Source organism: Aythya fuligula, chromosome 16, assembly GCF_009819795.1.
Source record: "Aythya fuligula isolate bAytFul2 chromosome 16, bAytFul2.pri, whole genome shotgun sequence".
Lineage (NCBI taxonomy): Eukaryota > Metazoa > Chordata > Aves > Anseriformes > Anatidae > Aythya > Aythya fuligula.
Window position 1 is genome coordinate 7,333,452 of NC_045574.1, and position 24,606 is coordinate 7,358,057.

Sequence of the window (24,606 nt, forward strand, 5' to 3'; positions counted from 1 at the left end):
ATCTGAGGTCAAGGAGAGGTGAAGGGCAGTAGGCTCATCCCTTGCACCTCATCCTGAGGAAGAATCAGCTGAAGGTCACACCCCAGCTCCCTGCTCCATCACACAGCAACTGTTACCAGCAGCAGCTTTGGGAGACAACCAGACCTCAGTTCAGTTTGTACCCAAGTCACTCTTCCTGACCCAAACAGCAGCAGAAACTGGCTATTTCCACTCACACAAGCCTTACCTCACCCGTGAGATGAACGTGCATCAACCAGATGTGCCCTAACAGCACTGTTCTTCCCACACAGATGGTGCTTTCCTGCAGGAGCACTCACCATCACACCATGGACACACCTGATGCATATCCCAGCTCACTGCTGCCAGAGGCCTGTAGAATTTCTGCTACTTGGCTTTTTTTTTTTTTTTTTTTTACAGAAAGAAAAATAACTTTTGAGCTTTAAGGCATGAGAAATACTTCCTTTGAACCCAACCACAGGTCAGCCCAAGAAGCTAGCAGTTGTCTCCTCACCACTAAGCAGCAAACACCACCACATTTGCTAGAGCTACAATAATAAAGTCAGACAAAGAGGTCTCTGCTTCCTAGCTGGGACAATACTTTCTGGCCAAGCAAGCGCAGACATTGCCGAGACTCAGCACCTGGTTCAGTACCCACCTTGGTCACAGCATCCTTGCAAATCTCTAGTGCTAAGCTGACTGGATAGCATTTCTGGCAGGTATTTATTTGATATCAGCCATTTATCTCTGGACTAAAGGTACCGCTTCTATCCAGATCCACCACAGAATGCTCTGTACAACCACTTGTGTTCTGCCCAGCCATGACGGAGATGCCTCCAGGGTGAAGAGGGGCATTAGTTAACAGCAAGGAGCAGCTGTGCTGGCACAGCAGGCACAGGGTGAGGCAGCTAAAGGAGGGCAGGCAGGATGGCACAAGTCACCACACAGTACTGCAATACATTTTCAGACCTCTGGTGAGATGAGTAGTCCCTGGTATTTTGCAGGAGGAGCAGATGTTCAGTCAGTGAAGGGAACGCTAAGAGGGCTGTGATCTCTACCTTAGGGACTCTGGATTTTTCAGTGTACCAGAGGTCTGAGCACCTTGAAGATGCTCTTATTAGGAACTGACATCAATACTGAAGCAGAGAAGTTACAATAAGTACTTGTACACCAAGAACTGCCTCACTGGGAAGGCAGGTTTTTTTCCCCTTCCCTTTTAAGAAAAAGGCAGCCACTTATAGAAGGTCACAAATTTAAGAAGAGGTATAAAGCATTAGATGACACCATCCAGGAACGCTGGGGGTTTAAAAATACCGCATCTTGCACAGTTGGACTTCGGACTGATTTTGGCCACCGACTGCTACAGCAGTTTACTGTCAGGACAACACATGCTGCAGAGAACGCCAGCCACAGACACTCCCAAACCCATCTGCAGTAACTATTACTGGGGCTTCTATTTGTGTCAGAAGTGTCATTGTAATTTCTCCCCACCCTCCCCAAAGTAATTTTCGGGACAGGTTTCTGAAGCAAGTAAGAGCAGCAATACACAACTCCACCCTGCTCTGCAGATGCACATGCAGAAGGCTCTCCATCTGGACTGTGCAGTCAGGCAGTCTCCAATCCAACTAGCACAGGGCAGCATTGTAAGGGAGCATTTTTTTTTTTTTTTTTTTTTACTCCCCCAAGCTGTTAATTCATTAATAAGCACAAAGAATCTGGGAAAAAGCCACAGCCCTGCCTTGAGACATCACTAAGAAGTGAAATGCCACATGCATGGTGCCAGAAGAGGCAGAACTCCAGCTCAGGCAGGACCAGATGCCCAGTCCCCACATCCCCATTGCCTCTCCTGAGCTCTGCTCACCCATCACATCCCCACAAGCTCTACCAAGGATTCTATCCTCTTGGGCCAGGGTCCTCCTCTACAAGTTCAGCCAGCACAGCAGAAGTCACCAGAGCCTCAGCAGGCTCCCAGGCAGCAGCAAAGGGGTGACCAAGCATCTGCCCTGCATAGGTTGGGCAGCAATGGAGACACCAGCTGATTCCTTCCACTGCCTGTCTCACCTGGACCCCATAAGCCTACAACGGCGAGCCTGCAGGTTTGCAAAGAGTTGCCTTCCCCCAAGACCACAGCACAACCACTTCCCAACCAAGTCCCCAGCCGTGCAGGACCTGTGCAGCACAGCTCAACAAGCAGAGCAGACAGCAGCAGCTAGAGCAGTGCCAGCACAATCCTAACCCCACAGTAGTTTTTTTTTTTTTTTTTTACAAGCATAGAAAGCTTGCAGCAACAGAAGCTCAGCTTGGCTTTGAATGTGTCACTCCCACCCCCTCTCATATCCATGTGAACAGGATCCTTCCCATCACAGCAGCAACACAGTGGCTCTGCCCCAGCTGAGAGCCATCGTGGGCAGAGGGAAGAAAGCACTGCAGCGAGTCCTTTCCTGAGAGTCCTGCAGAGAGAACGGAGAGACTAGACTGATCTGCTAGCAAAACGGGAGAGAGAAAGTGCTTTAAGATGCATATAGATTCTTGCTTTCCATAAAGAACACTTCCAGGAACAGCACTTATTGCAGACCTCATTTCTCCTTCCTTTTAAAGGCCAACTGTGGTGACTAGAAACAATGATTCCTTCACTGAGGGGCCGGAGGAGTCTGTTACAGCAGGCCGCACACTGAAGCTTGTATCTGGGCCAGTTTTGGCTCAGCAGCCCTGGATGTATTAGAAAGGCCTCACGAAGAGCAAGAGCTGTGCAGGACATCCAAGACCACAGCCAACATACGCAGAGAAGCACTGACGGGAGCACTTGCCCAAGCTGGCTGCTGCAGCACTGCTGTCACACAGAGCACTGAGCAGCCTTCACACCTCTCCCTGTTCCAACACCACTTGGAGCTTTGTTCAGAAGGACAGAGGCAGCATACAGGTGGATGTAGCACATACACGAACCAGGTATGAATTAGCCAGTGCCACCGTGTTGCAGGCTGCTTCCCTTCTCCACTGGGGACATTAATCCATCGCTGTCAGAAGCGATTGATGCTACGTGAAGTAGCAAGCTGCAGCAACCAGGGATAGGTATTTAGAGGAGACACTGCTCTAATAACAAGTGACTGAGAATCCTCTCTTCATCCACTACTACAGCCACTTCTAAGTGCACCTAGAGTATTAGCATTAAAGTATTTAGGAAAGCTAGTGTAATTAAGCAGCTCTTATTAGTTTTTCTCTGAGTTTCTAGTATATCCTGCAGAGGTAGGTTCTACACACTAATTATGCATCACACAAAACACTCCTTCCTGCTTGCCATCACTTCACTCCAGGCAATGCCACACTACTCTCATTCAGAGGATGGCATTGCAGATGCTTTCTACTTGTGTCACTGTGGAAATCCAGGGAATCTTAACACTTTCTTAAAGTTACACCCAGTCAAAAAACACATGGCTAGAAACCCATGCAGGACTGCTCGATAACCCAAGTCTGTTCTCGTCCATGCCAAAGAACAACAGCCCAGACTTATTTTAGCAGTTGATGACCTCTAAAGCACGAAGTCATTCTCAAGCACTTGTTCACATGAAAGGAGACACATGGTACTCAAATGCAGCTTATTGCCTGCACTTTGAAACCCTGCAGAGTGCAACAACCCAACTTTTTGCCTTCTAGGAAAGAATTTGTCTACCTACCATGCTGCCAATAGCAACGTTACTCTGCAGTACTTCCCCACATGTCCCTTCCAGCTCAGTGACCATCCTCCAATCCCACCAGTCAATCTCACTTTTGGTCCAGGTCTTTGGGCAGCTGCAGGAACACGTACTGCAGCATGGTGAAATTGCACCAACACCAGCCTGGCCAGGGAGATGGAGGTCCTGCAGGAAGCTTCTGCTTCGACAGATGAAGAGTTCTTGCAGTAGTGGCTTGGTCCCACCAACAGTCCTGGAAGCATCGTGGATGGGTTGCTATTATTTTAAGTGTGCCATTTAAACACTGTTCATAGAAGAGCTGGCCAAGAGGGTGCTGAAAGTGCTGATGGCAGTCAGCAGCTTGTCAGATACCGTGATAACAGTAACAGGGCTGCACTGGTGTCAGCAACAACCAAGCTCTTGTTAGCACTCCCCTGGTACAAACAGGGCTCCTGGAAGATTGCTTCACTCCCAAGAACAGAAGGAGCAGCAATTCGCCAACCTACCTCAGACAGAATATCTAGAAGTTGCCACCATTGCTGCAGAAAAGCCTCAAGGCAAGAGAAGAATTAAATCCCCCATTACTTTATTCAGTCTCAACGTTTTCACCACAGTATTTGCTTACTATGTTCCAGTTTTTACCCAAACAGGGAATTGCTGGCATCTGCGCTCACAGGATGAGATTCCAGCTGTTTTAGGTTGCAGGAAATATTCAGTGATGCCACCAAGAGCAGCAGAGGTGGTTTTGCCAGAACATTATGAAAAATGCTCCCCACACCCAGATGACTAGAAATTCTTTGTAAGCTAAAAACAAACCACACCCTGTACCCACAGGGCCAGGGAAAGCACATGTGTCAGCAGACAAGACAACAATAGAACAGTCTCTGTGCAATGGAGATGGGGAAAACCATCAGGCTTAGATATACTTCTCCCTGCACTTACCCACTCTATGAAAAAATCTACACATTAATCAGGATGGCCTTTTTCCACTTGGACATTTGTTTTCAGGCAGCAAGCAACCACGACTTACATCTTCAAAGCTGCAGTCATCAACAAGTTTTAATATTTAGATTCAATTGAAGCTATTTCCTCCCTTAAGTATGTACAAACCAAGATGTGGCAACATTATGCTAATACTGGAGAATCAAAGTCAAAGTTGCTGGGAAACTTCTGTTTGCTGACAGTGTGAGCTTTCCAACTTACAGGAAACGATTCCACATTCTAATTCCTAATCTAATATGGCATTAGTTATAAGATTAAAAACATGGATGCAAAGGGCTGTAGTAGGCTCCTATCATCAGGTTGCTCCCTCTCTCCTTCATTAGCATTGAATTTGACAGTGGTGAGCTGCTGCACCAATCAGAGCAGGCAGTGCTGCAAACCTCTCATCTGATCTAAAGAAAGAAAATCAGTGCTCGAGAGTCAGGGCATGCAATTAAGCAAATACACCAGCTTTCTAATCCTTTTGGATGAGGTATTAGAAGGCTTTTGAAAGTATAGCTGTTATCATTGCTTGGGGTTTCTGCATATATGAACTAACCCACATTACAAAGCTGAGCTGACTACTCTGTAATACCCCTCCTTCCACACTGCTGTGCACAGAGGGGATACATTGGTACCATAGGGTATATCCGCAGTTACTTAACCTACACTGCTCACCCAGAGGCCTCAACTTTGATTTCCGAGGAATTTCAAAGACCACAAACACTCCCCTAACAATGGTCCCTTCTCCCAGCCTTTGGACTGAGGGGGGTCCTAGAGTAATTCCAGAGAGTGCTGGGTTACTCTATTTCAGGAATCAAGGAGACGCGGATTCATGTGCAGGAGCTGCTCACCCACAACCACGTTAACCTGGTCCTCCAACCTGCCATATGGAGTCTTTAAAGATTTAAGACTATTACCTAGAAATGGAACACGAGGAGAGGCGAAGACTCCTACTGCATCAATTTCACAGATTCAGTCACTAGGCAACAAGCCTGGAAGGCACTGTCTTAGCTGTGCTGCTTCTCTTGCCATTTTGCCCACCATGGTAGGCTCGGGATCTACTCCTTTGTCTTCAGCTGTCTGGAGCTCGGTATTGTACACGACAACTCCCTGACCTTCTAGGCAGGGTTACCACTGAACTCCACTCTCAAGGAAAAGCACTGTATGGCACTAGAGCATAGCCTGCTGCTGTCAGGAACCTGCACGGCCATAGCAGCTTATATTCCTGCCTTGAAAGTTCTGTGCTGTAAGACTTCTGGGCTTCGCCTCCCCTGTTGCTTATCCCAGCCTGGGCTCTGTTTTCCACATGGGATTTATTGCTATTGACAGATCATTAATTTCCCTGCACACCTTTCAGCTTTCTACTTGCATAACCTCCTCAGTAACAAACATCATCTAGCTCAGGCTCCCAGGAGTCTTCGGGTTGTTGTGTAGGATACTCCAAAACACTTACTCCCAGGACTCCACTTGTAAAAGCTAAATACCAACAAGCAGATCAAGCAGAGCTTCCAGCATTGGCACTTTTGCTTTTCCGAATGTGTTCCACCACACTAGACAGAAAAGGTTAGTCTGACCGAGTTGGAAGAAGGTAGCAAACTGACTTACAGTGGCTTGAGGAAAGCGCTGAGAATGACTGCAAGCCAGACTGTTTTAAAGTTACTCCAGTAGAAAACAGCTTACCAGGGATGTTTTTTGGAAGAAGTCACTCCTTGCTCAACCACAGCTGTCTAACCCTGAGGAACAGCACTCACTTGATTGCCCAAAGCTAGAGGAGCCTCCAGGGAAGCCTGCTGAAAGACACTGCTCTGGCTTTCTGTAGTCAAAAAAGTTGTACAAAGATGTCACAAGCAACCTTTCCACAACAGTTTTTAGAAGCACAGAACAGCCTCAGAAGCCTAAAATGTTGCTTTCTCCTGTTCATTTTCAGCTTTCTCTTTAGCACATCCAACAGATTCATAAGGCTATGTCAGACATCTACACCTGTACCAGGCAGCACAAACACCACAAACTGTTTTCTTCAGCTGCAACTCCCCCACTCCAAACATACACAAGCCTTTTCTCCATTATAGAGAAACCTCATCAGTAAGAAGTGGTACCACAGCAAAAACTCAGGATCTGTTGCTCTGTTGGTACAGCAGTATGCAAGTCCAACACTGGAACTGACATAGCAGCTACAGGAGGAACAGCCCTGCCTCTCACATCAGGGGCTTACCCTGTCTGAAGTTCTGGAAGGGAAGTTGTGTGTCTTCTTGCAAGGGTCTTTGGAGTCACAGTCCTACCAAGCAGCTGTGCTACCAACCCTTCTGGAGAACATGATCAGAGATTTCAGCAAGCAGGTGCCAGGCAGTTGTTAACCACAACCCTATCTCTTCCCAGTTTCCCCTTGCCCAAAATCTGAGTGTTCAGACAGCTGCTACACCATGATGGTAGAGACAACTCAAAAGTCCACGTGCCAAGAAAACTCCTCCTGCAAGGGTGGAATGGAATGAACAAACTGAAACTGCTCCTTGTGGAGATTTCCTCACACCAACAAGGATGAAAAAGGCTTTGGAGAAAAAATGAATTTGGATTTTCCTGGACAAGGAGCCAAAGCATTGAGCATTGGCCTGATCCTGCTCCCACACCAACACCAAGGGGAGCATACTTTTACCACCTCTTAGTGGAAAAAAACAAAACAAAACAACGCAAAAACAACCCCCTGTATTTCTCTGAAAAGTCCAGCTAACCCAGACACTTTAAAGACTGCCCAAGGCTGGAGTTATTTCTCCACTTGGCCATTTCCCCACACTTGGACCAGGAACAATTACTGAATTGGAATGAATCACTGCATTCAGGCATCCAATCTTCTTCATGCCAATTATCAAACACCAAGACCGGCGGTAGGATGAAATTCACAGTAAGAGCAGCTGACTTTTCCCAACAAAATGCCCATCTTCTGATGAAGTGCTTTCCACCAGCTCAGCCTTTGCCTTGAGCACACTGATACATGAGTAGCTACTACAAGGTAAGCCCCAGTATAGATTCATACCATGTCAGCTACTCTGGGGTCAGCAAGTGCTTTCATTTCGTGTCCTTACAAGTAGGAACTACCATGACCACCAAGGCCGAGGGAGCTGCTCTGCCCCACCACGTGCTGCAGCTGGTCTGTCCCCAGTAAGGGGACAGCGCACTCAAGTGCCTCAGAGGCAGTCCTGATGCCTGTGATATTGGACTGGGAAGCAAACTAACCAACGCTTTCTGCATTTTCCTGTGAAGTACCTTCAAGAAAGCATTCAGCTTCAGATACTCAAGCCATACTTCCAGTGGGAGAGACTAGACAAGCTGCCAGAAGAGTTGAAACAGTTACCACATGCTGACTAAAGATGCTCAGTAAGCAACTAAGCACCAGATCTCCATCCCTTACAAGACAGCTATTGAGTCTCCTACCAAGTCTCAGCCAGGGTTTAGCTAAAGCTGGCTAAGAATGGAATAACACTACCAGAACCTCCTCTGCATGGCTCCTGCCAGGCAGCAGATGCAGTGTGAACATGCCATCAACATGAGAATGACACAGGGAAAGAAGTGCTGTCAAGTAGATAAAAAACTGGAATGCTGAAACTGTTCCCATTACAACGTAAGTTAAAAACCTGGAGTTGCTGCTCTGCCTGCTCCAAGGGGCTCTGAGCCCCCAGCAGCAGCGGAGTGGTGCTTACTGATTCACAGGGATGCAATGAGTAGCTAGGAGGGCCCTTCCTGCACCAGTGACTATTCCCTACTTGCTAGGGCTGGTGTCTTCGGCAGTCACACCAAGAGGGAATCCAAACTTCAGGCAGCAATGTGAAACCGTTTCTGTTACTGGCCCAGACTTCCAGAAGCCAAGACACCTGGGAGGTGATAGCAGACACACTACGTACCAACAAGGCTGAATTCTGAGATCGTGAAAACAACAACAATGCATTGAAGCACTGATGGGAAAAAAGTCCAACCTCCCGTTCAGCAATAGACATCTAGTTCTTCTGTTTCTCTATCTGTAACCAGCATGCACTGCTCAGCTGAGGAAACAATAGCAACAAGTTATTTTGGATACTGTTTTGTAAATAGATGCATGGCCAGTTATCTAATCACAGGAACATTAGGACAAGGAGGCTCTGACAGAACAGCAGAGCGCTTATAGGGCCATGTAACAGCAAGCTTTCAGCAGCTTGCATCACCTTCAGCAGTAAATTCCCATGCAGCTGCAACATCAGCAGCCTGTGCTGCAAGACACCTGGAACAGTTTGTGAAGTGCCACCTCCCTTGGTCCTGCAGGGCTTCCCCCTCCTGCTCCAACCACTACTGCAAACAACCACGAGGACAGTTAAAGGAGGCACCTCTACATCAAGCTTAATTAACAGTTAATTGACAGGACACATGACAGAATTGCTACCAAGCCCAGTGCAACCTAGGCCTCTGCTATCCCCCACCCTCCCAGCATGGGGGCCTTGTCCCCAGGGAAAGGGTGTAACAACCCAAGTGAGTCACACCGGGCACACAGGAGGCCACCATGGTGTGGGGATTTACACAAGGATCCAGTCTGATTTCAACTTGATTTGCATACCTCAGCAGGCCTCACACCAGGAAGTCATTAATGAGTGCTTAAAAAAAGATGCAAACAGCTCAGACACCAAGAAAGCAAGGCACAAAACAAGGTATTTGTGTGAAAGACTACCCTTCATGTTGCTCAAGCTCACATTAGTATGTATGAGATCCATGAGCAGACCTCGATCTACACCTGTGAGACCAGAAGGAACACTTTGCACAGAAGCACTGCATTGGATGGGCAGCACAGAGCTCAGCCAAGCCACACACCACGCGCTCTGCACAAGAGGAGCAGACCTAGGGGCCAGGCAAAAAAAGCATGGCTATGAAAGCAACCCAGAGACTCAAACCCTTTTCTTTCTCCTTGCAGCTGTTACCTGTCCCCCACCACACTCACCACAGCCCCAGTTACCACTTGGCATGGACCAGACCCCGTGTGGCCACACAGCACATGAGGGAGGGAGCCAGGGAGATGAAGGCTGCAAGGCTCAGCAGCATTCCGCTGACCACACAGAACAGAGGATCCATATGATTTGTGGTTTCTCTAGGCCAGGAAACCAAGCATATGGCAATTTGCAGTACAATTAACACTAACATTATTAACAGTATTATTAACAGTATTCTGTTAAAGTACCACTTTGCTCGGGGCCAGGGTCATATCTAATTGAAATAGGACACAGCCTCCCAACTCCTGCCCTACTGGACACCTGCCTCTGGGGCAGCTCAGCCTCTACCCCAGGACTGTTCTGTCAGGGACAGTTTTAGAAGCACTCCCTGTTTGCAATTAAAGGACAGTTCACACTCTACAGCAATACAGAAGGAAAACACCCAGGTTCAGCTTCATCATGCATTTTGAATGAGCAGGGAAGTTTTGCACAAAGCCATTTCACCTATGTTCTGCAGATACTTTGTTATCCAGGCACATACACAATTTCAGGACAACACTTAGTCAAATTCACTGGAATGTCCAGTACCACCATCCAGCAAGCTAAGAAAATTCTTTAATAAATTCAAGACTAAGGACTCTGACCTGTTCTTCCTCTTGGCTTGCGTCAGCAGTGATCTTGAAGCAAGAGCATGATTTAAAGCAAATTTTAACACAGTATGAATCTGCAGTCACTGGATGTCTGGCTTTACCACACTGCTTTTTTCATTAGGAAGTTACATTCCAGGATGTTCTGTCCTTTGCCTGCCCACCCAGATTCCAGGAGAAGCCACCTCTTCTGGTACATGCAGCACTCCAAGCAGAGAAAAAACACGGAAGATGGCAACACTTAAAGCTAGAAGTGGGTTCAAGTAAGCAAATGATATTGCTGCTCTCAAATCCAGGATGTTATTAGAGAAAACTCTCAGGAGCCTGACTAACTAGAAAACTGTTTTGTGGTTTAACTCAGCAGTCCCTGCCAGGATGAACAAGTTTGCCTTGGGCTTTGGCTCCTGCACGAGATGCAAGAAGCTTCAAAACATTAAGTTTTAAGTTATCTAAATCTAAAGGAAATGTTTGATTTTTAGATACATAGAATATATATTTTGCACATTACTACCAGAACATTCATTAGTTTCTATTAGATATGTACATGAGCAACAGTGCAATAACATGGAATAATTACTTCTGAAATTTTAAAGCTAGCTTGCAGTATGACTTACCACCTAGGACAAACAAACTATCCTGTGATGTCCCACTCATGGGGATGTGAGCAGCAGAGCTACCGCACTGAGGAGCATGAACACAGCTGGATGAGCACAGCTGGAATCACAGCATTTGAAACAGATGGTTACTTTGAGAACAGCATCCCAGGTTTTCACACTTCAGTGCCAGACACACTACAAAGTACCACTTGGGGTAATGAGCATTCTGCTTTCTGGAAGTAGTTAATATCAGAAAAAAAGTAGACCTTTTCAGACTCCGTGTTGCGGAAACTCACTCCTTTCCTCTGTCAAAGAGATTTTACCATAAAGCCAGCTAAGAAAGTTATTCATAAATATCATCCACAAAAAGAAAAAGGAACTTTAGTTTTTAATTAGATATTGGAACAGGTACAAGCTGCAGGGACAGAAGCTCACATATGCATGAACTCCACTGCTGAATATGCAGAGTTCCCCCTTTAGTAGATACTGCTAGACTACTTCCTACACTCATGATCATGGCTGTGTAGAAGCCTTAGCTCCGACCTTCACCACTTCGTGGTACAGGATAAGAGTAACCAGAGGACCAGCCCACAGAGCCGAGAACTGCAATCAGTGCTCCTGCAAGGGACACCGGTGGCAGCCTACTGCCCCTGCTTGCTGGGCTGCTGTGCATTACACACAACAAACCCTGTGCCAATGCAGCCGTGAACTGTCACCGTCAACCACAAGCAGTGCTGAGCATGGCATGGATCAGGTACAGTACACATGGACAGGCTGGGAAAACCTCAGAAGAGGCCAGCTGAACAGCATCAGCTCCCCCTTCAAGTGAGACAGACTGCTAATAATTCAAAGCCAACCATATGCAGTGGGCAGACAAAACAGGTCTACAATTCTGTTGGTGTCACAGCAGAGCATGCACAGGTATCTCCCAAACCAGCTTCCTCCTGCATACATTTTCTACATGAAAACCTCAAAGGATTTTGGAAGCCTGCAGTTTCTGGTGAAACACACTGCAGGAGGAGGTTATGCTGCCTCTGAGGCCCGGCCTTCAAATCCTGCAAACAGGCTTCAGCACCAGACAACCTGAGCACCAGAGGTAAACCAGCAGCTCCACTTTCAGCTGTGAAGAGTTCGGATCAAGCAGTGCAGCAGAGCGTTATCCACCTATGTTTCTACCCTATCCTCACTCAGTGTTGCCCAAACTACAGTGCACAAAGTCTGTCTGAAAAAAGCAAGTACCACTGACACAGAACTGATTCACATCCTGGAAGTATGTCACTACTGGCTAGGCCAGGAGATCTTGGACACAGAAACAGTAAAGTGCTACTGTTGTCTTTATGCTTGCCCTGTATGTGACACTGTATTAGTAAGCAGTGCTCAGCATGACTGGAAAGAGCCCAGACAAGCGCAGACCTTGGTTCAGTACGTTATCTTCCTTCTGGTGAGGGACTGGAAAAGAATGTACAAGACAAAGAACAACTGCATTTTTCTGGAAAGAGAGAAGGGTTCCATTATCTCTTGCCACTCACTGATCAGAAGTAGAGAGACTTAAAATCCAGAGTCCTACTCTACCACTCTGAAGCATGGTAGCTTGCTAGATGGGAGCCTGAGGCTTCCAGATACACTTAAGTGACTTCACTTCTAGTTATCTTAAGAGCACCTGACAGCTTTACACCACCTACTTTTCTCTGCAAGTTTGCTTTGAGCACAAATCTGTATCTTGGATGATTTCTGCACGATGTTTGCAGGAGCTGTTTACCTTTGAACAAGCATGCATGGCCATTGCTGCTACACGATCAAGCAGCTCCAGTTTCCAAGTCTATCAGAAATCACACAAGACAACTTGATTTTTATCTCCAGGTCCTGGCTTGCAGCACGCAACCTGATGACTTGCAATCTGAACAAGCACTTGGTGTCACAACCCTTAGCTAACTGGTGCTGAAAGAATGTCTCCAACTTCAGCAATGGAAAGATGCCCAGACAAACTTGTAATGATTTTCACTACCTTATCTTTCAGACAGAAATGCTATTTTCCTTAACAACTTAAATACATTTCAGAGGGCTATTCTGCAAAGAAAAAAAAAAGTTTAAAAGGGAAGAGTGGGCTACTAACTTTGAAACTGCTTTTTATCCTGTAGGTGACCATCTACAGCCAAATCTTTAAGCTTGTTTGAGAGACAGATACATGCCCCTCTGTCTACATTTCAGAGAACACAGTGGAATACACTGATTTTCAGTATATCGATTTGGTTCTGCTCCTATCCTCAAGTGCTCAGTCTACTTTGGCTGGCCTCTTTTTCCTTCTGCAGTGCAACCGTTATAAATGCCAGCCAAGTCAGTCTGAGGGATTGCATTAATTCAAGAAATCTGCAAGTAGAAAAAGGGGTTAGCATGGGGGAAAGGATATCTTACCATGCAAACACAAGTTAAAGCATCTACGCTACAGTGCAAGGTGGTCAGCATAGACCTGCTGCTGGAAACAGTTCAGAGGCTGCAGATGACCTGCAAGGAAGCCCAGAACACTGGCATTCACATAGCTGCAACAGAAGAGGTCTCTGTCTATTGCCAACCTCTTGCTCCCCAAAGCAGCACAATGCTGACCTAGTTTTCCTTTATCTGTCTAATAGCAACCATGGGAGAACCGATCAAAAAGCAACACCCAGAGATCTGTCACTTGTGAGAGCCACTCCTGTTCTGCCCATTTCTCACTGGCAGAGGTTACCTGCTGAAACCGTGGAGAAAGGAGAAGAGCTTCCAAGCTGCCCCATGAATTCACTCAGGTACTTCATATTTTTTGAAAGACAGGAATACAAAAGACAACCTACATAGGATCTTCCATTGAACACATTACATATAATGAGTTATTCAGAACTTAGTAGTAGAAATTATCTGGTCATCAGATTATCTGATGTATAGCTGGTATTCAAGTGTGCCAAAAGCCATCACTGGCATAAGAACAAAGCAACTGCGAATATTCGATCACAGACTCATCCACAGAACTACCCCCAGTTAACTCCCTAGAGGGCATAGGTTTGGGGATAAGGAACTCCACGCAGTCTCATTCTGAAAGAATAAGCCATTTCACAGCCACTTGTTCTGTTAAATAAAGAAATCTGTTGGGGACAGCTGGCTAGACAAGCCCATGTGTAATGAAGGGACTAGATTTTTTCCTAGTAAGCAATCTATTCCTAGCCTTTAATGGAAATCTCCAAATACTTCGGAATTGGCTATTTTGCTGTATGTAAGGGAAACACTGTCTTATCCTTCCCAGAGATGAGGTAGTTTTCTACACATACTGAGAACTCAAAGCATGCTAAATACATATAAACTTAGACCATGTATAATTACAGATGAGCCATTAACTTTTTTCCTGAATTACTTCTGTCTGCAACCTAGTCTAAAGCAATTTTAGTCAGACTTTTTAGCATCCCTTTTCTTCTCTTAAGCAACTATTACATTAGGAGTCTGAAGAGTCAAGTAGCCTCAGTACAGGCAGCTCCACACCCCTTGTAGGGATCAGGACAGATGTGACCTATGCCAGGTGAAAACTAAACATTTTCTACACCCTTCAGTTCTTAACCAAGCTGGCCAGACAGCTAGCTGTATTAAGATCAACATCATTACCAATTAACATGGATTCAAATGCAATTGACCTTGGTCATGTTTTTCCTTCCACAGGACACTCAAACAGTTCCAAATGACACGAACACCACTGTCTTCATGCTATGAGCTGCTCTAGCCCTTCAGCTTGAAAACCCAGCAATTCACAAAGTAAATTAAAACAAGAAGAGGCGTCTGTCAGCAGAACTGTTGGAAAACAGTTTTGATCCCTTCAGGAATACAGCCAGAGATTTCTCACTAAAAAGAATGTTTCAGCTTCCATCTTACATGATATTTTATCCCTTTTGTCTGAACACAAGGCCGCTTAAAAAAAGCACCAGTCCAGACAGATCACAGCCAGAACAGCCCAAGCCAACTGATGCAAGTGCAGTGGGTTCTTGCTGAACAGTGTGGCCAACACACTGAGCACCCCAATCTCATCCCAGAGCTCCAGCTACCCCTCCTGCGCAGGGGATAACTACATTCCCCTTCCATAATATCAGAAAAATGCAAACAGAAGAGTTACAGTCAATGTGCTTCTGTGATAGCTATGACAAAGCCCCCTTTTCAAAGGCAATGTGTTTGCCAGGCAAAGCACTGAAGACCAGAGTCCCGCTTTGCACTGACCAAGAGGAGACTATTTGGGAGGTTGCTACAGCTCACAGCACGCTGTGCCACACACTCAGCCACCTTACAAAAAAAAAAAAAAAAAAACAAAAAACAGCCAAAGCTGAGGATAAATGCATGGAAGAGACTGCACACACCAGAACACATTTCTCACACATTGTCTTAGCAATGGTGAGTCATGGCATTCCAGGAAATAAGGCAAGTTCCCAGCACTTTGGCAAGGAACAGAATTAAGCCATGAAAGAAGCCCAGTTCTCCGCTACATTCCCATCCTCACTGAGCTCACAGATGAGGGGATACATGTCAAATCCTGTTGGCCTTCATGATCTCATTGCACAGCTCTCAACAGCCCTGCCACCCCATTATGTGGTTACGTGCTCCCACAATGGAAACAGTTGTTTCAGAAGTTAGAAAGGTAGCAAGAGACCCCCAGAGCTCACTCAAATGGCCACAGAGGTGATGTACCAGCTTTCTAGGCTGGTACCAGAGCTTCTGTGACAAGCTCAGTGTACCTGGGATCCAGCCACAGAAAGCACCCAGCCCACTACAAGGCGACTGGAATGCAGCCGAGTAGGCACTTGGGTTTTTGGCATCAAACATTTGTTAACAGGGCTCAAGTGAAGCAGCGCTGTGATAGCTGGAGATTTTGGGCTTCCTGCCATTTTTTTTTTTTCTCCCTCAAGTGAGCTCAACACACAGCAATGAACAGTTTCAGGAAAGTGGTTGTATTACACCTCTTCCACCACATTCAGCCTCAGTTAAGGGCTCTGCATCATCCCAGACATCTGAGCTGTTCTGCCTTCTCCTCCCAGGTGTTGGCTACTGGGGTGGAGGAGTGCAGGGGAATATTTGCAACTGCCTCGCAGCTACTTCCGAGTGATGCCACAGCATGGGACATCATGATTGCCAACACGGGGACAGAGCAACACAACTGAATCAGAACAGGCCAGTTAGAAAATGAAAGCTCTTTTGTTGTTTGAACCATAGTAATTGATAAAAATAAGAGAAGCTGTTAGAGAAAGTACATCATTACAACAACAAAAACCTTGCTTCGAGTTTGCCAGGTGAACCTAAAGCTCCTGAACCATGTCTATGCATAAAAAGCCCTTCTAACACTGGAATAGTCATCAGATTATTAGCCTCTTTCCTAGCTCTGAGAAGACAGAGCACAGCTTGGATCAGAGATACCATTTTTCTTCTCTCATATCAGGTTTTCCCTTCCATTGTAGCCTGCCCACATGCTTCAGAGGCTTCTCAGCCCATCACTCTTAAGCAAATCTTCCCAAGTGCCTTTCAGCATGCTACAATTAGCACACACATACAAGAGAACACAAAAGAAACCAACCCAAGGCTGCCAATCCACACAATGAATCATGCCAGCTAAAACTACCTTCAAAGACAGAACAAACTTGGGATTTGAAATGGATTACATGAACAAGATCTGCACGTTCTAGGTATCTACACCATGTTGTTTTCAACACCCAAAGCAGTACGAAAGAACCAATCTATGCTATGGGAAGGTAACTTGCCCCTAATAATACCCAAATGATTTCAGCCAAATTCCCTGACTGCTCCCCACATTCCATCCTACTGCACGTGTTAACCACGAAAAACTTGCTCTAGTCCCAGAGACGAGGTGACTGCTAGCTGCACTGCTGCAGAGCGGCCTGGAGCACCACAAAGCTACTAGGAAGTCCCTGGGGCAGAGCAGCTGCTTGGAGCATACCACAGTCAGGCTTTAAGCCTCAGACACTTCTCATCTCTGGATTCAGACAGCTACATTCAAGAATACATTTTACAGCACTCTTCTCAGGTAGCCTAAACACAACAGCAGGATATGAATATACTTGGGGTTACTTTCTGAGAAAGCAAACGTGAAGGTGTAAGCCACAGGATGAAGTCAGGCTGGAGTGAGAACAGCTGCACCCAGCAGAGCAGCTTAAGCACAGCAATACTGATCATGCTCATGAGCTGTGGCATTAAGCCTTCGAGGATAACACCACTTACCAGACCTGCAATGAGCAGACCAATTTTGTGCTTCTCATACAATTTGATGGGAAGAAGAGGCCTGTCACTCTTGGCAGGGGAAACAGAGCACAGGTCCTAGCCCTGGCTGCCTTGTGTCAAGTGGAGGCCAGGCAGTAATCAGGAAAGAAGCTGTTTTATAGTAAGAGGCACAGATGGCAAGAACTGTAATTGAGTTGCTTAAAAAGTGATGCTGAAAATCATTGCACCATAAGAAATAGCATAAAACACATTTAACAGGTACCCTTAACAACTACAGCAGAAGCAGTTCTTAGCCATAAATCCATCCAAGTGAGAGTCACTGTACACAATACTTCCACCATCTCTCGCCTCAGTTTTATTAAGTTATTTCACATGTAACAGCAGGACCTGATTTAAAGCATTAACAGCAACTAGAGTTACTGCTGGGATTCATGCAGCCACTAAAAACAAGCCATCCTATGGCACTTCTGAGAAATGGCATAACAGGTCTTCCTGCAGCCCCCACTACCTGTGAACACCACTGATTAGAGCTGAAGAACACACCTGAGTGCTTCCATCTGCAATATAGTACCTGAGGAGCACCACATTTCAAAAAATATTGTTTCACCCTTTCAAAAAAGTTAATTCATTCTTCAGTGTTCCTGGCACACAACCTAGTTCACCCAGAACCGCAATCACATCCACCAGCTATCTGAACACATACCCAAAGCATGTTTGTTAACATAGCAAGAACTAGAAGAAAGCAGAACACATGATTAAGTGTGAACCAGACCTTGAAGCAGAGGGAAAAAAACACATTATCAACAGAAGGGAAAGAAATCAGAGAAGCAGAAACAACAACTTCAGAAGCAACCAGCCTCTAAAGTTATTTTTAGAGCTACCTCTCCCAGCACCCTGGATACTCAGACACTTTAAAAAAAATTAGAAAAAAAAATCAAAGGTAAGCACACAAATAGTATGCCAGAAGACAGTGCTTCAAAGTCTACTGCTGTCGCAATACCAGCAGCCTAAATGGCTGGCCCAATTCTGTCCTTTGATTCAAGGAGGCCTCATTAGCCCGAGTCCTGCTTTGCTCTGCGGAGCAAGCACACAGCAACTCCACCAACTCTTCTGGAGAGCTGCCACGTGTATGCTGGGGCAGCTGATGAGAGCTGCAGCAGGCCTGGAGAGCACAGCAGAATGTCAGTCTGACAGGACAAAGCGCAGCACTTCAAAGAGGCAAGATGACAGACACTTTCATCTTTGCTCTTTAAAGCTCTCTATTTAACACCCAAGATGACAGGTGAGGAAGTTTCCTCCGCATGTTCAATAGCCCTCCGGTGAGCCACCTCCCCAGGGCAGGCCCCAACAGGAGGAGGGGTACATACCTCACCCACACGTGGTGCCAGTAGCTCACTGCTGAGCATTTGTTCCTCCAGCCCTGAACAGCATTGGAGCCACTGCTTCGGGGCTGGAATACAAGGCGAGGCTCATGCCTGCTGGGAGCCTTCGGTGCGCCCTGCGCTGGCCCCCTTTTGTCACTGCACAGCTCCACAGAGGGTCACAGCAACACACAGGATCATAGAAACCTGAGGTTGGAAAGGACCACCAAGATCATGTAGTCCAACCGTCCTCCTATCACCAATACTACACACTAAGCTACTAAATCGCATCTCATAGCACCTCGTCCAGGCACTTCTTAAACACTGCAAGGGACGGTGACTCCACCACCTCCCTGGGGGGGGCAGTTTCAGTGCCTGAGAGAAAAAATTTCCTGGTATCTAGTCTAAATCTCCCCAGACACACCTTGTGGCCATTTCCTCAAGTACTATCATTCATTATCTGGGAGAAGAGGCCAACCCCCTCCTCATCGCAACCTCCATTCAGGGAGTTGTAGAGAGCAATGAGGTCTCCCCTGAGCCTCCTCTTCTCCAGACCAAACACCCCCAGCTCCCTCAGCCGCTCCTCACAGGACTTGTGTCCCAGGCCCTTCACCAGCTTTGTAGCCCTTCTCTGGACACACTCCAGGGCCTCGATGCCCTTCTTGTCCTGAGGGGCCCAAAACTGAACCCAGCACTCAAGGTGCGGCCTCACCAGAGCTGAGTACAGGGGGACAGTCACCTCCCCGCTCCTGCTGGCTGCACTATTCCTGATACAAGCCAGGATGCTGTTGGCCTCATTGGCTACCTGAGCACCCTGCCAGCTCACATCCAGCAGAGTATCAATCAACACTCCCAGGTCCCTTTCCTCCTCAGTCTTCTAGCCACTCTGCCCAAATCCTACAGCACTGCATGGGGTTATTGCGGCCAAAGCATAGGACCCAGAACTTGGCAACACGGAGACCTAACGCTCCTCTCAAACAACTGGACAGCAGCAGGGGCCAGCGTGCCTGGATCCTGTCAGCTGCGGGCCTCCCAGGGAGGATGGCACCACCATGCCCAAACACTCACCTCACCCTACAGCAAAGAGCAGCAGCCAGAACCGCAGAGCAGCTCCTCTGCACCCAGCTGCCATCCTTCATGCCCCTTACATCTCCTGCAGGCCAGATGTTCAGAGCTAAAGTGGCCTGACTCCTATTTACATTATTTCTAACGTTTATATATGTTTCTTCAGATCTGATGGCTCTTTGACATCAACTCCCTGAAGCGCTCTGAAAAGGAATTAAAGCATCACAAAGATGAAAAGCCAAGAGAGCCAATGTACTGAAACTGCAGATACCAGTCCACAGCCACACAGCCACCAAACAGGTCAGTTTAAACACTGGCCTCTTCTTGAGGGACAAAGATGTCCACTGAAAGCACACACAAGGCATGCACAATGTGTATAGCAGACAGGGACAGCATTTGCTCAGGACTGGGGACAGATCCACACAGGCCTTTTGTTTCCTTTCCCGAAAGGCCTCTGGTTCCTCCCCGTCATTTGGCTTGAGAAGCACGAGCAGCTCCCACAATAGCAGAAACATCAGAGCCTGCGTTGGCAGCCTCCCCTCAGCAACCCGGAGCATTTTACAGTACTCATCTCTAGTAAGCAAGTTAACAGAGCAGTGATAAAAGCTAATGTGAGGCATAATATAACTATTAGCAGCAGCAGCCTCCAGAACACCCTAGGAGATTGCAGGGTGACAGTGAGATGCAGACATTGGAGCCAGGTGCCAAGTGCACAGCCAAGCCCAAGCAGCAGAAGCACGGTGGCCAAGGCAACAGGCTGCAGGTTACAGAGCTGCATTTCCTGGAACCCAGGATTTCCCTGCTCAAGGCCTTGCCCTTGGTACACGGCAACCTGGAGGGTCACTGAATCCAGCACTTCTGAATCCAAGCAGCACCAGAGCTCAAGGTTGTGCAAACACTGTCTAACTTCCTTCTCCTTCCAATGGAGGAGAATAAGCAGCTGTTCAGGCACTTGGGGGTGGAAGATCTCCATCCCTGTTCCACTACTGCCATCTTCCCAAACCCATCTTCTCCCGAGGGGAGTCCCCCTGCACACCATACACGGCTGGGCATGCCACCAGCTCCACACTGCCAAGGAGCTTGCTTTGCTCAGAGGAGCAGCACTAAGAGGCCAAAATCCTTGGCCCAGGATTGTTACTCAACTGGCAGGTCAGACAAGAAAACACTGGTAGCCTTTCAATAGAGAGCACGAAAACCTGGAAGAGTTCCTGGACAGAAGAGTTGTGACTCAGGACCTCATGTTTGGGCCACACTGAGAGACTGGGAAAAGCCTCAGGGTTCAAAGAAGGAAGAGAAGGCTTCTTAACAAAACAGTTACTGAAATGACCTTACAAGAGGCAAGGGGAGTCTGGCTGTACAATAGCATGCTGGCAGTCAAGCTGCTCTGACACATGCTGCTCTCTGTAAGAGCAGCACCAACCAGTCTGGCAGCCAAACAGGCAGTGCTGCAGCTCCTAACCAGCACCTTTAGAGGAAGGCTCAAGAATCCTCGTGGGGACATTTCCATTGTGGCCTGGGGCACTTTCTAGCATCAGACATCCACACTGCCTTGCACATAAGGCCCTAGAGATATGGGTTAACTTCCCAGTTTTGAGTTTCAGTTTATTGCAACTGTAGGTATCCCTACCCCGGCTATGAAGTTTGAGATCCCTCTTGAGCACAGCAAATGCCCTGCTGGGACTATGTTCAGTTTGAACATTCCCCAAATATAAAAAAAAATGCAAGTAATTCTTAGAAGTCTGACTAATCTTATGACAAGAACTTCCATTAAAAATTCCCTTTTATCAACTCTTAAATACCTTTCAGCTTTCATCAAATGCTACCTTGCACTATGACAGCATCAGTAGAAAGTCACATTCGGCTTCTAATCTTTGCTTTAATTTTACACTGACAGCTCACACTACACATAAGAATTTACTTTTTAGACGTCACGTAAGAACTTACTTTAGACATTCACTACTTGAGTTTTTCCATCAGTTTCAAACTGGAGAGACAACACAGTAGCTTAAGCTTTGATCTTAGAATTAGGCTTAAAAGAGGAGATCACTGCAGTCAAACCTGGACTTCTTAACAAAGAGTACTGAATAGCACATATAAAACTGAGAGTCAACATGTCCTTAATGTAAATACTAGTGGTAAGTTAAATTTATGCATCCTTGTACTGCTTCTCTTATGAGTGCTGCCATTCGATGCAGCCTGTTTCCGGCAAGTCCAGTGTGAAGACTTTTTGTTCTCTCAATGTTGAGAGAAGAGATGACAAGCGTAACCCCCAGACATCCCATATGGCAATGAGGATGATCAAGTTCCTGCACACGCTGTCTGCTACAAGGGAGCAGCAGCAGGCAGGCTGTAGTACTTCAACTCACATAGGTATCAGGTATGTATCAGATAGGTATCATATGCATCCTTCTTGCATCCAGTATATGTACACGCCCCTTCAGCAGTAATTTCACAAGACCCAGCCACCAGCCCTGGCAAGGTAAGAGAATCACAACTCTGCTGCTGTTTTCTCCAGAGTATTTAAATGCTGCAAGCAAAAATTCAGGAACAGTTCCTCCAGGGGAATTCCAGTTTCCTCTCCTTGACAGAGAAAGGCAGCTTGTGAAGCCCCTAATCAAGTGCACCTTCTCCTCACAGCCCTGTCCAACAAATCACTTGCTCAGGTTTCAGACCTTCAGCAGACCCCAGCATCTCAGCAACAAGTGCTGCCTTCAGGCCTCCTACTTCTTTCCTATATAACCTTATTGTTACACACTGCTGGGTGAATCTGTCTGTTTACCTGCTTACAGTTTCCAGGTCACTATAGCAGCATGGCCCAAGAGACCTCCCTACAACCTTTCTGCTTCATTATCACCTGCAGGCAAGGACTGTCACTTCCCCCAGGACTGCTTGTCACCTACCTGGCCAGCGGCCTGCCCACACTGCAGTATGTAAACGCTATTACTGCCCTACCTCACGTTGTCTGTTACGCTCAGTCCCCATAAGAACTAAGGAATGGATTCACACATTTATGTATTTGAACACTTAACTATCTTCAGCAGAAATTCCAAATGCTTCTGAAACAGCACATTTCAGGCTCATAGGCCATATCCTGGCAGGGCAGAGAAGTGAAGCAGAGGGCTAAACTGAAGCCAGGACTTCAGTCACAGGGTAGTTACTTCCCTTGCCTACAGCTTCTCCAGAGGACAGAAGGCTCACAGGGTGCTCATCTGCACCAAGTGGCCAATAATTCATTAATACCACAAGAGGAACTGAAGCAGCCAATTCCTGCTCTCCTCATTAAGCAGCACACCTGTGAATAGTTTACCTTTCACTTGTTTAAATACAGTTTACTTCAAACACCCTGGTATCATCCTGTCCCTCCACTTCTCCCTCTGTCCAGGTGGTAGCTAGCAAGAGGTTACAGGCTGCAGACCAGGAGAGAAGGGAAGGATAAACACATTCTTTGTGAGCTCTCCAGGGGGACCTCGTTCAACCATTCTCATCCCTCAAGCCCCAAATACAGCCAGCACAGAACTTGATCCAATAGCCTGAACTCTAATCTCCTTTCCAAGCAACTGCAATTATACTTAGTATTTCTCCCCTCCCTTTTAAAATCTGCTCTGACAGGAAACACACTGACAACTTTTCACTGAAGAAATTAAAGTAGATTTTTCTTGAACAAGGCCACCCGCCTGCACAGCCTTAATCCTTGCAGCTCACATATGTTACTGTAACTTGCACTGCACTGAATCCAATTATGCCTCCTCAATCCATTAAAAAAATATTTGAGGCTGTCACACAGGTTGCACAGAGCAGAAATATCAGCTGAGGAGACAAAACAGGCCCCGCTGCAGCATGGCTTTGCAACCTTATTTCTGCAGAGACACCTACAGCATTAAGAGAATTAGCATCAGAGACTTTTACAGGGACCACTGAATAGTTCACTCCTAAGTAACGGAGGCTGGACTCAACTCTACAGAGGAGACCAGAACTGACATACAGTTATTTGTAAGTGCTTGGCAGTTATTAGTTATGCATTAAAAGCTTTTAAAATTACATTGCTCTGGCAGCATGCACAGCTCAGAGCAAGCTCACAGAGCAGCAGGTCTCCCATGCATTACACAGTACGTTAGACCAGCAGACATAACCTTGAGCTAAGTAGCCAGAAGTGTCCACAAATCTGAACTGCACATGCAGATTAGGAATCCAACTACTGACTCACCCACAGCTGCAAAGCAAAATGCAAGCTCTCCCCAGCAGCTGACAACATTTGCCCCTTCAGCCAGAGAAGCAGAGCACAAGCTACAGCTGATCAAGTTCCACAAAGATACCTGTTGACCTCAGAGGTGCTGAGGGCTGCATGATTTACCAACTCACACTATTTTCACTCTTCTCCATACAGCCAACCCACAAGTAAAGAAAATTAAGTTCTGCCATTATTGCCTTTGCTGACAAGGATCTGGTGGGGATGCACAGGGCCTTCTTGTCCTTTCAGAACTGCCATGCCACGCAGTGCCTGTGCCCCAGTACTTAAGGGCCACATTACAGATCCAGGGGCCTCCTGACACCTATTTCAGCTACAGAGAAAAGTCTTGTACAGACACTACAGAAGTAACAGGCTACAGATGCAGAACTCCTTACAGCCATTTAGCACCTGCATCTTAATAAAGAAGGACAAGCTTCCAGGTTTTCCTTAGCTACAACATCTGTCTGCCACAAGTAACCTTTTCCTGAAACCCACGTACTGCTGCAGAGTAAGCACACATTTATCTGAAAGACAAGCAGGCTAGATCTGATCACTAGTTATGCGTGCTCTTCCCCACAACCACAAAGCACTAACTTCACAGCACCAAATTTCTCCTGAACAACAAGCACCAGCTAAGCAATTTGGACCCTTCAGAGTCAAGTCTGCCAACTTACACGAGTTGGCAATCTGGCTTGTTATCATCCCACATGATTGGAATTTATTTTTAGGATCCAGTGCCACATGCTGTGTTTTTTTTTTTGCCCTCCTCCAACTCACAAGTTAAAGCCCAGGAGCCAGAGATCCCAGTTCCATTCCCATCTCAAACACACACTTCCGGTATGACCTGAGGTCAAGGTCCATACTTTCACGGAATAAGTAATAT

General features: G+C 46.6%; 1 protein-coding gene across 5 annotated transcripts in view; it reads right to left on the minus strand.

The window, feature by feature from the left end:
* Positions 1 to 24,606, minus strand: part of DLGAP4 (DLG associated protein 4) — a 128,760-nt gene that overhangs the window by 16,421 nt on the left and 87,733 nt on the right. The window lies entirely within an intron of this gene.